This window comes from Pseudophryne corroboree, chromosome 1, assembly GCF_028390025.1.
Source record: "Pseudophryne corroboree isolate aPseCor3 chromosome 1, aPseCor3.hap2, whole genome shotgun sequence".
Taxonomy (NCBI): Eukaryota; Metazoa; Chordata; class Amphibia; order Anura; family Myobatrachidae; genus Pseudophryne; species Pseudophryne corroboree.
Window position 1 is genome coordinate 175,098,595 of NC_086444.1, and position 13,938 is coordinate 175,112,532.

Genomic DNA, 13,938 nt, shown 5'->3' on the forward strand with positions numbered 1-13,938 from the left:
CACGCCGCCGGACACATTACTGCAGTGTGATTACTGCAGTGTGCTTAATCACACTGTCTCCCTGCATGAGAGACAGAGACCTCCGCGGCCCGCCGCGTCCCGCCTCATCCCACCCGTCCTTAGTTGTCAGCCGCCGCATCTCCCCTCCTCTGCGAGAGACAGGAGGGCTGGGTTAGCCTCTCCCGCCGAGGCAAACCCAGCGCTCCCTCCTCTGTGTGCATGGCCAGACACCCACGGGCAGCCCCCATCTCCCACCAGCCAGTGCCACTGGCCAGCGTACCCACCTACCGGAGTGTGACCCTCAGCTGCCAGAGTGTGAGTAGATATACACAAAGTAATGTACATGTATTTTAATGCATTGCCATATCCTGCCCCCCCCCCCCACCCCCTGCATGAAGCCCCATTTACCCCCAGCCTTTGTGTGTGGCACACTTTACCCCCCTCACCCTGGTTTGTGCCCCCCCTCCCCCGTGTGTGTGACACCTTGTGCCCTCCTGCCCCCACCAACCCCGTGTGTGTGGCCCCACTACCCCTTGTCTCATGTGTGTGCGGAACCATCTACCCCCCCCCCCCAACCCCCTGTGTGTGGCCCCACTACCCCTTGTCTTATGTGTGTGCGGAACCATCTACCCCCCCCCCCCCCCCCCCCTCCTCCTCCCATGTTGTGTGGCCCCCTGTGCCTGCTGCACTTTGAAAATATCTGAGTGCCTCTGCCTGGTTCCAGTATCCTGCATCTACAGGGTGTGTGTATATATATATATATATATATATATATATATATATATATATATATATATATGAATAAATAAATAAACGGTGACGCTGTCCGTCTGATTACTCTTGTCTCAAGTCTCGTGAGTGCCGCCTTACACTGCATATAAATATATATATATATATAAATATATATAAAAAATATATATATATATATATATATATATATATATATATATATATATATATATATATATATATATATATATATATATATATATATATATATATAATAAGATTTTACTTACCGATAAATCTATTTCTCGTAGTCCGTAGTGGATGCTGGGACTCCGTCAGGACCATGGGGAATAGCGGCTCCGCAGGAGACAGGGCACAAAATTTAAAAGTTTGACCACTAGGTGGTGTGTACTGGCTCCTCCCCCTATGACCCTCCTCCAAGCCTCAGTTAGGATACTGTGCCCGGACGAGCGTACACAATAAGGAAGGATTTTGAATCCCGGGTAAGACTCATACCAGCCACACCAATCACACCGTACAACTTGTGATCTGAACCCAGTTAACAGTATGACAAACGTAGGAGCCTCTGAACAGACGGCTCACAACAATAACAACCCGATTTTTTTGTAACAATAACTATGTACAAGTATTGCAGACAATCCGCACTTGGGATGGGCGCCCAGCATCCACTACGGACTACGAGAAATAGATTTATCGGTAAGTAAAATCTTATTTTCTCTGACGTCCTAGTGGATGCTGGGACTCCGTCAGGACCATGGGGATTATACCAAAGCTCCCAAACGGGCGGGAGAGTGCGGATGACTCTGCAGCACCGAATGAGAGAACTCCAGGTCCTCCTTAGCCAGGGTATCAAATTTGTAGAATTTTACAAACGTGTTCTCCCCTGACCACGTAGCTGCTCGGCAGAGTTGTAATGCCGAGACCCCTCGGGCAGCCGCCCAAGATGAGCCCACCTTCCTTGTGGAATGGGCCTTGACAGATTTAGGCTGTGGCAGGCCTGCCACAGAATGTGCAAGTTGAATTGTGCTACAAATCCAACGAGCAATCGTCTGCTTAGAAGCAGGAGCACCCAGCTTGTTGGGTGCATACAGTATAAACAGCGAGTCAGATTTTCTGACTCCAGCCGTCCTTGAAATATATATTTTCAATGCTCTGACAACGTCCAGCAACTTGGAATCCTCCAAAATCGCTAGTAGCCGCAGGCACCACAATAGGCTGGTTCAGGTGAAACGCTGAAACCACCTTAGGCAGAAAGTGAGGACGCGTCCGCAGTTCTGCCCTGTCCGAATGGAAAATCAGATATGGGCTTTTATACGATAAAGCCGCCAATTCTGACACTCTCCTGGCTGAAGCCAGGGCCAGTAGCATGGTTACTTTCCATGTAAGATATTTCAAATCCACCGATTTGAGTGGCTCAAACCAATGGGATTTGAGAAAATCCAAAACTACATTAAGATCCCACGGTGCCACTGGGGGCACAACCGGGGGCTGTATATGTAGTACTCCTTTTACATAAGTCTGGACTTCAGGAACTGAAGCCAATTCTTTCTGGAAGAAAATCGACAGGGCCGAAATTTGAACCTTAATGGACCCTAATTTGAGGCCCATAGACAATCCTGTTTGCAGGAAATGTAGGAATCGACCCAGTTGAAATTCCTCCGTCAGGGCCTTCCTGGCCTCACACCACGCAACATATTTTCTCCAAATGCGGTGATAATGTTGTGCAGTCACCTCCTTCCTGGCTTTTACCAGGGTAGGGATGACCTCTTCCGGAATGCCTTTTTCCCTTAGGATTCGGCGTTCAACCGCCATGCCGTCAAACGCAGCCGCGGTAAGTCTTGGAATAGACACGGTCCCTGCTGAAGCAGGTCCCGTCTTAGAGGTAGAGGCCACGGATCTTCCGTGAGCATCTCCTGAAGTTCCGGGTACCAAGTTCTTCTTGGCCAATCCGGAGCCACGAGTATCGTTCTTACTCCCCTTTGCCGTATAATTCTCAGTACTTTTGGTATGAGAGGCAGAGGAGGAAACTGGGGGCTGATGCTGCGGAGGTTGATCGCGCTGGTTTCCCCCTCACACACCGCAGTTTTGGAAGCAGGCTGACGGTCGGCCCAGGCACGCTTCGGTCTGGGTTTGGCAGGTCTGGAAGCACGAGCTTGCTTTGGGTACGCCTGACCTTTTGCTTTTCCTGGAAGACGAAAGGGCCGAGGGAAGGAAATTTTAGCCTTTTGAGCAAAAAGAGCCGTACTAGGTTGGCAAGCTGTCTTAGCAGTAGCCAGATCAGCCACAATCTTATTGAGGTCTTCTCCAAAGAGAATGTCTCCCTTAAAAGGAAGCACCTCCAGGGTTTTCTTGGAATCCATATCCACCGACCAGGATCTCAACCAAAGGATACGTCTGGCCAAGGCGGACGTAGTAGCAGCCTTGGACACGAGCACCCCGGCATCGGAGGCAATCTCCTTAAGGTACAGAGAAGCCGTGGTAATATACGAGAGACATTGTCGACCATGCTCATATGCGTTGGCAGGCAGTTCCGCCTCAAGGTCCTGAGCCCACGCCTCAACAGCTTCAGCAGCCCAAGTTGCTGCAATTGTTGGCCTATGCACAGACCCCGTTAGGGTATAAATCACTTTTAAACAGCCCTCCACACGTCAATCCATCGGTTCTTTCAGAAAGGTGACGGTATTTACTGGCAGAGCAGAGGAAACAACCATATGCGCCACATGAGAATCTACAGGCGGAGGGGCTTCCCAATTTTTACAGACCTCCGCAGAGGGAGGATAGCGAGCCAACAGTCTCTTATTCGGGGTGAATTTTGCCCCCGGATTTTCCCAGGATTCCTGACATGTGTCAACCAGGTGGTCAGAATGAGGTAAAACTTGTTTAACCACCTTCTTACGTTTAAACCTATCCGGTTTCTAGGAGACAGTCTCAGGATCATCAGACACCTGAAGAATGAGCCTGATTGCCTCAATCAAATCTGGGACATCCACCAATGACTTCCCTTCCCCATCAGAAACATCTGTGTCAGTGTCTGTGGGGTCAGTATATGCACCGTCCTCATCAGAGGACGTGTCTGGAATAGCAGTGGATTGTGAGGAAGTAATGGCCCGTTTAGAAGACGACCTAGTCCTAGGCAGGCGAGAGTGACACAGATTTAGTCATATATCGGTTCAAATGCTGTAACCGAGTGGAAAGCTGATCCGCCCACGGCGGGTTAACAGCAGGGACCATAAACTGTTACAGTGGCACAGGTGGTCCCACAGGGGGCGTCAAATTAGTTACAAGCGTGTTTAACAATGTAGAAAATGTAGCTCAAGGTGGGTCTTGTGATGCCCGAGCTGCTACCGACCCACTGGGGGGGGGGGGGGGGGGGGGGTAAGGAACCCTCTGAACCTGAACTCTCAGCTGCCAAATTATCCTCCATTACGTCCGCGGCCTCACTACCACGCAGTGTGGGAGAAGCCCCAGCGTCGTTGCCACGTGTAGCAGACATAACTATGTGGGCAGCCTGGTACAAAGTGTAGCAGCACTATACCTATCAAGAACTCTCAGTAAAGTGTGCCTATGATATCACAGACCGGGAGTTCAAGAGATATAGACTATATGGTGACTATAAATCACAAGTAAAAATACACCGTCCGTATATCTTGTGATACAATACTATATTAAACAGAAAGAAAACCTGAAACACTTGGCCCCCTCAGGTATAGCAATATAGGAATAGCCCACTGAGTGAAATACCCTTTAATAAGGCAACCACGCAGCAGCTACATGCACACACACAGATATAGTCACAAGCGTACCATGCAGAAATTATGTACCATAAAACTGCACTAGACTAGCCATACAAAGTAATACTCAATATGGCTATATGTTATTAACAATAGATATATCAAAGCACAGTAAACACTGGATGTATATCACAGGGTGTTTGCACCACACAACCCTGAATGTATGCACTCTTCCCAGTGACAGGTAGAATACTTAAAGTGTCCTGTAAGAAGCACAGCACTGGCAATCAGGCGGTTCTACAGAGGAGGATTTGCCCCAGCAGTCATAGAAACCGCTCAGCTCAATCTATGATTGCCGCTGGTCAGGAGTGAGGGAGAGATATGCAGCTCCAGGGTGGGAACATTGCTGAAATGGCGCCCTGGGGCTGGGGCCTCAGGTCCGACCTGCTCCCCCTGCTGGCATCCCCACCGGGTACTGCGGGCGGTGAAAACGGGGTAATATGAAGAAAAAAAACCCTGACCTGTGCCCATGAATGTCCCTGGTGGATAGTGGAGCGGCTGCCCAGTAATCAGTGTCCACGCCAGCGCACGTGCGGGGTGCCTCCTACGGTCGCGCTGGATCGCGGTAAAGTTCGGGCCCCACGATCCGGGAGGTCGGCGTGTGTGTGACTGACCTTTTAGAAGAAACCGGAGCCTCCGCTGCAGTGACCCAGCAACCAGGGCGCGGGAGTATACAGCGCCGCTGGGGGTGACGGAGCTGCATGCAGGGAAGTCTATGAGACTTTGCCTGCTGCAGCCCTGGTAGTATTCTGTACAAGAATCTTCTTCTGTCTTTAAAATGAAGCTCTGAATAGGCTGCCTGAGGTAGCCCCCTGTTAAGTGCCTGCTTACTGCATGGCACCAACTTACAAACTGAGCTCCCTGTGTATGGAGGCGGGGTTATAGAGGAGGCAGCGCTGGGCATCTTGGGAACAGCAAAAAGCTTTGAGCCTGTTTGTGCCTCGGATCCAGATCTTACTCTACACCCGATGTGAATCCTTGTGGAGCCCAGTGTACCCCGCAGCAGAAATGATTATATAGAGATATAGATATATATATATATATATATATATATATATATATATATATATATATATATATATATATATATATATATGGGTACGGAAGGATGAGGTACTTACAAGCGACCAAAGGTGTCGAAATAATAATGTAAAAGCCAGGTGTTCAATAAAAAATAAAAATTAAATTTATTCTCAGAATACAATGCACTAAAAAAAGGGGGGGGGTGTTATATATAGGGTATATAGTTATTTTAAAACTTGTAAACAATTTTAAAAAATGCAACCTAATCAATAAAATCTGGTATAAAAGCAGCAGAGTTGAGGCTAAAAAGTTGTAACACATATACCAAAAATCAATGAAAGGTCCATAGAAACAAGAGCAATAAGTATAAAAACAAGTACAAAAAATGCAGGATGGGCATGAAAAAGGAATAAAAAATAGGTAAAAATGAAAGAGAGGTAGCTTAACTTCAATAGTGGAGGTATGTTCAGAGTGGTACCCAACGCGTTTCGTCCCTCATGGACTTCATCAAGGGGTAATGAGAGGCTAGAGACAGAGCATATTTATACCTCCTAGCTGTGGGAGGTGTTAGCAACATCACTTCCTGTTTGTTAATTGGTGAGTTGCTGTGGAGGTATTAAAGTACATGAATAAACACCTAGACATGTAGTGAATGGAGTAAGGGGGCCAAATAGTATATTCAATTGTGAAAACGATATTGCATGTAGTCATAATAACGTTTGTAACATAAAGGACAACAAAGTCCGTCAACTTCCGGTCCGGGCTGGGTGGAACGTCATCTCCGCCCCACTTCCGCCCCTCTTCCGGTTTGGATTGTGTCCGTTGTGCGCATGCGTCGGCTCGGCGCCGTGCGATGCGGATAGCTGGTGTGCTTTCACTTCTGTAGACGGCGGCCATCTTTTTGGTTATCCAAGCTTGGTTGTAGTCGGCGGCCATCTTTTTGGTTATCCAAGCTTGGTTGTAGTGCTGCTGCGGGGACCATCTTCAGTGTACTGTCCCTTTGATGGGCGGCGGCCATTTTTTGGGTTGTCAGAGGACGGAATGAAGAGCTGATGTCAGCGATATTAATCTGCTGCAGTTTGCATATGTCAATGTTCGTCAATTATGTTTGGCTGTGGGTACATCTTTGAGGTGGTTTTGCATAGGTGATGCATCTCCCCGGGGGGTACATAAAAACGAAAATGATAAAAGGCATGTAAATAAATAAATAAATAAGGCGTCTGAATAGCTGAAAATGGCATTTAAGAAGGATCATACTCAGAATAGATGGGCTATGAATTAACTAGAAGAGATACAGATACATAAAATGTGTAATGTAGTTTAAATAAGAGCGATAGAGGAGCGAGTAGAAATTACGCAGAAGGCGGGTAGAAATTGCGCAGGAGGCTGAAGTAATGTAGATAACAACTAGGTCGACATCACGGAGGAAGTGCCCATGGTGATGTGAGCAGAGCATTATCCATGATTTTAAGAGATATCCCAAAAGGCGAAAACTACCTCAGCGCCTCCGGATTTACAACACCCGGTCTCCCAAGGGGGTCTCCCATCCTTGTACTGACCGGGCCCAACCTTGCTTAGCTTCCAAGATCGGACGGTGTTGGGCGTCCCCAAGGAGGTATGGTTGTAATGTATAGGGCTGAGTAGGAGACGGGGTCTCATATAAGCAATGGATACCATGATGAACTCACTACTGCCAAGGAGAGTGGGCGGAAAGGAAGTTTATACATTAATAGTGCAAGAGAGTGAGGGTAAACGTATTGGTGCCAAGTTGGCTAATTGGCACTAATGCATCGTACTTGCGATGCTACCTGGTGATAACCAGGTACAGCTAAATAAGCTTTGTAAAAAAAGCCCAGGAAATAGTGAGCAAGTGCAATACATGTCGCAAAGGAGGGGGTTTCTTTAGGGGGAGACAGGAGTGGGAAGCGTAGAAAGCGGAAGGTTTGTATCACAGGAACGGGGCTATTTCGTACCCTTCGTTGAAGCCATCCGGCTGGAGCGTGTTCAGTTCGTATATCCAGAACATCTCTCTTCTTGAAAGGAGGTTCGAAAGGTCACCGCCTCTATCTCCCAGTGCGACCAGTTCAATTCCTTTGTACGTTAATGCCTCAGGATCCGAGTTGTGGCAAAGATTGAAATGTTTGGATACTGCATGGGTGAGGACTTTGTTCTTGATATTCCTGACATGTTCCTGGATACGTATTTTAAGGGGTCTCTTAGTTTTCCCAATGTACTTTAATTTACAGGAACATTCCAGAAGGTAGATCACCGATAGGGTGTTACAGTTGATGAATTGTTTGATCCGATATTCCTTGTTAGTTTTGTCATTGTGGAATGATTTCCTATTTGGATGGAGGTATCTGCAAATGTTACACCTACCACATTTAAAACTTCCCACACATTTAGGCATTCTGCTTACGACTTCTGGGTTCCTCAGCATGCTAGGGGCTACAAGATCTTTCAAACTCCTAGATTTTCGAAAGACCATTTTAGGCTCTTTAGTGAGGTAGTCTTTAAGAACAGGGTCCATAAGCAAAATGTTCCAGTGCTTTTTAAGGACATTCTTAATCAGTTTTTCATGTCTGCTGTACGTCGTAATAAACTTAACTGTGTCCTCCTTGATGTCCTTAGGTTTATACTTAAGAAGTTCCCTTCTTTCTAAACCTTTAGTCTTGGTAGTGGCTTCTTCTAGGAGTCGGGACGGGTACCCTTTTTCCTTGAATCTTCCTTTGTACACTTCAAGTTGTTGATCTCTGTCATCTTCCTTCTTGCAATTCCTCGCTATTCTATTAAATTGGGAAAAGGGGGTATTGTCCTTCCATTGTTGACGGTGATTGCTTCTATAGTGGACGTAACTATTCATGTCCACCTTCTTAATGAAATTGCTTGTGATGATTTCCTCTCCTGAATGTGTTAGAACAAGATCTAGGAACTCGATCCGTTCTGTATCTTCATTGGCCGTGAATTTGAGATTCATGCTATTGTCCGAAATGTAGGTTAAAAATTCTTTAAAACTCAACTGGTCTCCCTCCCAAATTAATAAAATATCATCTATATAGCGTTTGTAAAAGATGATATTCCGTTGGTATGGGTGATTAGTGTAAATGTAGTCATTCTCCCATTTACCCATGAACAAATTAGCAAAGCTAGGCGCGAAGATAGTGCCCATAGCTGTACCACAAATTTGAAGATAAAATCCGTCTAAAAATGTAAAATAATTATGTTTGAGTATAAAATTCATGAGCTCGCATAAAAATAGTCTATGATCTTCTGTAATTTGAGGGTCCAGAATTAGGAAGTTGTTACATGCCTCGATGCCCTTTTCGTGTTCTATGCAGGTATATAAAGATTGCACATCAATTGTGGCCCACCTGTAGGTATCTTTCCATTTTAATGGTTCCAAAAGATTCAGAACCGATGTAGTATCCTTAAGGAAGGCCGGCAGTTCCATCACATATTTCCTCAGGAATATGTCAACGTATTCTGACAGATGTGAAGTCAGAGAATCAATGCCTGCCACAATTGGCCTACCAGGGGGGTTGTCCAGGGATTTGTGTACCTTTGGGAGAAAGTAAAAATGGGGGTGGTGGGGTTAGAGTTTAGGAGATACTGGAATTCATCTTTCATCAGTATCTCCTTTCTAAAAGCCTTTAGAAGCATGAGTCTCAGTTCTTCCACGAAAGGTTCCTTAGGGTCGTTCGACAGTGGGGTGTAGGATGTCCGATCTCCTAGCAGTCTGAGAGCTTCTGCGAACATAGGCTTCTCTGTCCATAATAACTAACCCCCCCCCCTTTATCAGCCGGTTTTATAACAATATTTTTATTCTCTTGTAGGTGTTTAATAGCTTCCGTCTCTCTGTTTGAGAGATTTTTTTCTTTGATAGATGAGATGTCAGCATCAAGTAGATCCTTCTTGACTAGCTCATAGAAGAGGCCCACATTATGACCCTTTGATTCCAAAGGGTAAAATTTAGATGTGGGCTTCAAACCTGATTTGGATTGTTCATAATTCTGTATCACTGCATCCTCTTTCTTTATAAAGTGACGTTTTAGAGTGATTTTTCTTATGAATTTATTCAAGTCGATGAAAACATCGAACTTATTCATGCCCTTTGTGGGTGCAAAGGAAAGACCTTTGTTAAGGAGTGTAGTTTCATAGTTCGTCAAGGTGTGGTTTGAAAGATTGAAGATACCTTTGGGTACAGGGGGTTCTACACGAGATTTCGTCTCTTGTATAGTCTTCTCCCTTCTACCCCCGCGACATCCTCTTCGTCTACGAATCTTCTTTTGCGAGGTGAGATGTTTTTCATTCTTGCAGGTGTCTTTGTTGTACCTCGGGGGTGGTGGTGGTTTGTACCTGGTGATAAAAAAGACTCCTGTGTAGTGGAGTCAAGTCTCTGTAGTGCTGCAAAGCGACCATAAACTGTTACAGTGGCACAGGTGGTCCCACAGGGGGCGTCAAATTAGTTACAAGCGTGTTTAACAATGTAGAAAATGTAGCTCAAGGTGGGTCTTGTGATGCCCGAGCTGCTACCGACCCACTGGGGTGGGGGGGGGGGGCGGGGGGTGTAAGGAACCCTCTGAACCTGAACTCTCAGCTGCCAAATTATCCTCCATTACGTCCGCGGCCTCACTACCACGCAGTGTGGGAGAAGCCCCAGCGTCGTTGCCCACGTGTAGCAGACATAACTATGTGGGCAGCCTGGTACAAAGTGTAGCAGCACTATACCTATCAAGAACTCTCAGTAAAGTGTGCCTATGATATCACAGACCGGGAGTTCAAGAGATATAGACTATATGGTGACTATAAATCACAAGTAAAAATACACCGTCCGTATATCTTGTGATACAATACTATATTAAACAGAAAGAAAACCTGAAACACTTGGCCCCCTCAGGTATAGCAATATAGGAATAGCCCACTGAGTGAAATACCCTTTAATAAGGCAACCACGCAGCAGCTACATGCACACACACAGATATAGTCACAAGCGTACCATGCAGAAATTATGTACCATAAAACTGCACTAGACTAGCCATACAAAGTAATACTCAATATGGCTATATGTTATTAACAATAGATATATCAAAGCACAGTAAACACTGGATGTATATCACAGGGTGTTTGCACCACACAACCCTGAATGTATGCACTCTTCCCAGTGACAGGTAGAATACTTAAAGTGTCCTGTAAGAAGCACAGCACTGGCAATCAGGCGGTTCTACAGAGGAGGATTTGCCCCAGCAGTCATAGAAACCGCTCAGCTCAATCTATGATTGCCGCTGGTCAGGAGTGAGGGAGAGATATGCAGCTCCAGGGTGGGAACATTGCTGAAATGGCGCCCTGGGGCTGGGGCCTCAGGTCCGACCTGCTCCCCCTGCTGGCATCCCCACCGGGTACTGCGGGCGGTGAAAACGGGGTAATATGAAGAAAAAAAACCCTGACCTGTGCCCATGAATGTCCCTGGTGGATAGTGGAGCGGCTGCCCAGTAATCAGTGTCCACGCCAGCGCACGTGCGGGGTGCCTCCTACGGTCGCGCTGGATCGCGGTAAAGTTCGGGCCCCACGATCCGGGAGGTCGGCGTGTGTGTGACTGACCTTTTAGAAGAAACCGGAGCCTCCGCTGCAGTGACCCAGCAACCAGGGCGCGGGAGTATACAGCGCCGCTGGGGGTGACGGAGCTGCATGCAGGGAAGTCTATGAGACTTTGCCTGCTGCAGCCCTGGTAGTATTCTGTACAAGAATCTTCTTCTGTCTTTAAAATGAAGCTCTGAATAGGCTGCCTGAGGTAGCCCCCTGTTAAGTGCCTGCTTACTGCATGGCACCAACTTACAAACTGAGCTCCCTGTGTATGGAGGCGGGGTTATAGAGGAGGCAGCGCTGGGCATCTTGGGAACAGCAAAAAGCTTTGAGCCTGTTTGTGCCTCGGATCCAGATCTTACTCTACACCCGATGTGAATCCTTGTGGAGCCCAGTGTACCCCGCAGCAGAAATGATTATATAGAGATATAGATATATATATATATATATATATATATATATATATATATATATATATATATATATATATATATATATATATATATACACACACATACATATATATATATATATACACACACACACACACACACACACACACACACACACATACATACACCTATACATGCATACACATACATATACACACACATACACTAGTGACGTCGAGAGGGCCAGCAAACGCCCAATAGAACCGCCAGCAGGGCCACGCCCCTTTTACGCGCGCGCACAAGCCGCACAAAGTGCCCTCACAGCACGGGCGCCCTGCCCCCCAAAAATTCTGGGGGGAACACTAAAGTACAGTAACTGTATTATAGACCTATACGGAGTATTGCAATACACGCGCAGCAGAGAAAGAGAAAAGAAATGAAACAACCATGTCATACATAGATACACTGCTTCACCTATACCAAACTCAGAGAGGTGGGAAAGAACTGAAACCTGGCCCTAACCGAGGGAATGGTATCGGAATGCAGACAGTTGGGATCTGGACTGTCAGAATCCCAATGGATCCCGTATGTATTTTAACCCTAACCATCCCCTCCCGCAGTATAATCCTAACCCCAAGACTTTTCACTGGGATTTTGACAGTCAGGATTACGCTGTCCAGATCCTGACAGCATCCCGAGCGCGGTATCCAGAGGGGAGACCCTGCACACTCTGCAGGCAGCTGGAACGTGTCATTACAGGTCTTAGAGATGGCCGCTTAGTGATTCAGGGGAGGAGTGTGCGCTACCTGGGTAGGAAGATAGCCCCTCACTGTTAAAAACAGTGTCCCGTTAGGTCAGCGTCCTTGGTAGTCTAGTGAAGGAGCAGCAGAATACTGGGTCCTCACTGTCGCCACCCCCCCCCCCAAGTGATGACCCCCACACTAATGGGAGATCAGCCACTGCAAAATTCACCACGTAGCCTCTTACCTACATACCTGTGCTCCAGCTGTGGCCACAGCATCCCTTGCCTCACAGTTTCGAGAGGCTGAGTTTTTGTCTATGGTGACAGAGCCCTGCCCACCATAGCCAAGGAAGTAAAACTAGCAGGCGGCGTTGACGCTGCTAAGTAACAGCTCCGCTGTCAGCTTAAAGTACATAAAAATATAAACAGCTGCAGAAGCAATGGAAAAAAACATGTCTGTACAGGGTGGGGAGGGGGTATAAGGAAGGAGGAGCCTAAACTGCCTAAAAGTTTACTTCTTATACTACTTTCAAACATAGGTATTCAATTTGACGTTTTTCACCTAGGTGAAAAAAAATGCACTCTCGGTGAATGGGGATTCGTCCTATGCAATAGCAGGGACGTTTTTTCACCTAGGTAAAACATTTGGCAAGAGCGAAAACCATGAGGATCAGTGAATCCACGTTTTTGCAGGACATTTTTGCTGACTGTGGGGCATTTTTGGACAAAGTCTTATCACACACACAAAAAAAAAAAAAAAGTGAAAAGGCACTGCAGAAATTGCCAGAGCTAATTGAACACCCCCATACTCTGAAATCACTTTTTTTGCGCGGGAACGTGCAGCAACCCTGGTTTTCTGTATGTCTGAAAGGGGTATAGGAAGTTAACTTTTAGGGCAGCTCACGCTCCCCCTCCCCTAATTGGCGCCTGTGCTATTGACCAGGGTTTTTCCCGGGACTTTAGTCCTGGGTAAACAACCCAAGTATGAATGGTGCAACCCGAGATTTTACTCCTGGGTCGCACTTAGAAGCCTCCGATAGGTTGTTCCTGGGCTGCTTGGGGGGCGGGGCTGCGCACCATACTGCCAGGAAAAGCAGCTGGTTTTAGAAGGGGTGTGATTGCTTGTGTGACAAGGGTGTGTGCGTATGAGTGTGACATATATGTGCATATGAGTGTAACATGTGTATAAGTGTGACGTGTGTGTGTGTGAGAAAGACATAACCCTGGCAGCCGTGGCTTGCAGAATGCCAGTACAGACTAGGCTTATGTCTGAAAAGGAACGACCCAGGAATTTCCCAGGTCTCAGGTGTAGTGTGAATGAGGGTCTTGATCAAAAACCCATGATTTTCCAAAGGTAAAAACCAGAGTCTGAGCAGGGAAATTACCGGGTTGTATGTCTGAAAGTGGTATTAGTACCCAGACTCCTCCAGCACCAGCTATATCCCATGGTTTCTCTAGTGTCCTCCATGGCCGAAAGAGAAAGAAAGTAAAATCCAACAGCAAATATCGTTCTCTTGCTCAACAAGTTGTGTAATTGCATTACAGCATGAAACTTTAATAGCAAATGCAATTACAGTGGCAAATATTATTTTGTATACCACACTGATGTTGTAACCTGCTTACTGTACCTACAGGCCTACAAAGTAGCATTTTATCATTA

At 46.5% G+C, this 13,938-nt stretch overlaps 1 protein-coding gene and 1 pseudogene across 2 annotated transcripts in view; both read right to left on the bottom strand.

Annotated features, from left to right (window-relative positions):
* DHFR (dihydrofolate reductase) overlaps positions 1 to 13,938 on the bottom strand; it is a 242,800-nt gene that overhangs the window by 194,059 nt on the left and 34,803 nt on the right. The gene's annotated exons all lie outside the window — the stretch shown is intronic.
* Positions 7,075 to 7,193, bottom strand: LOC134943064 (5S ribosomal RNA; annotated as a pseudogene).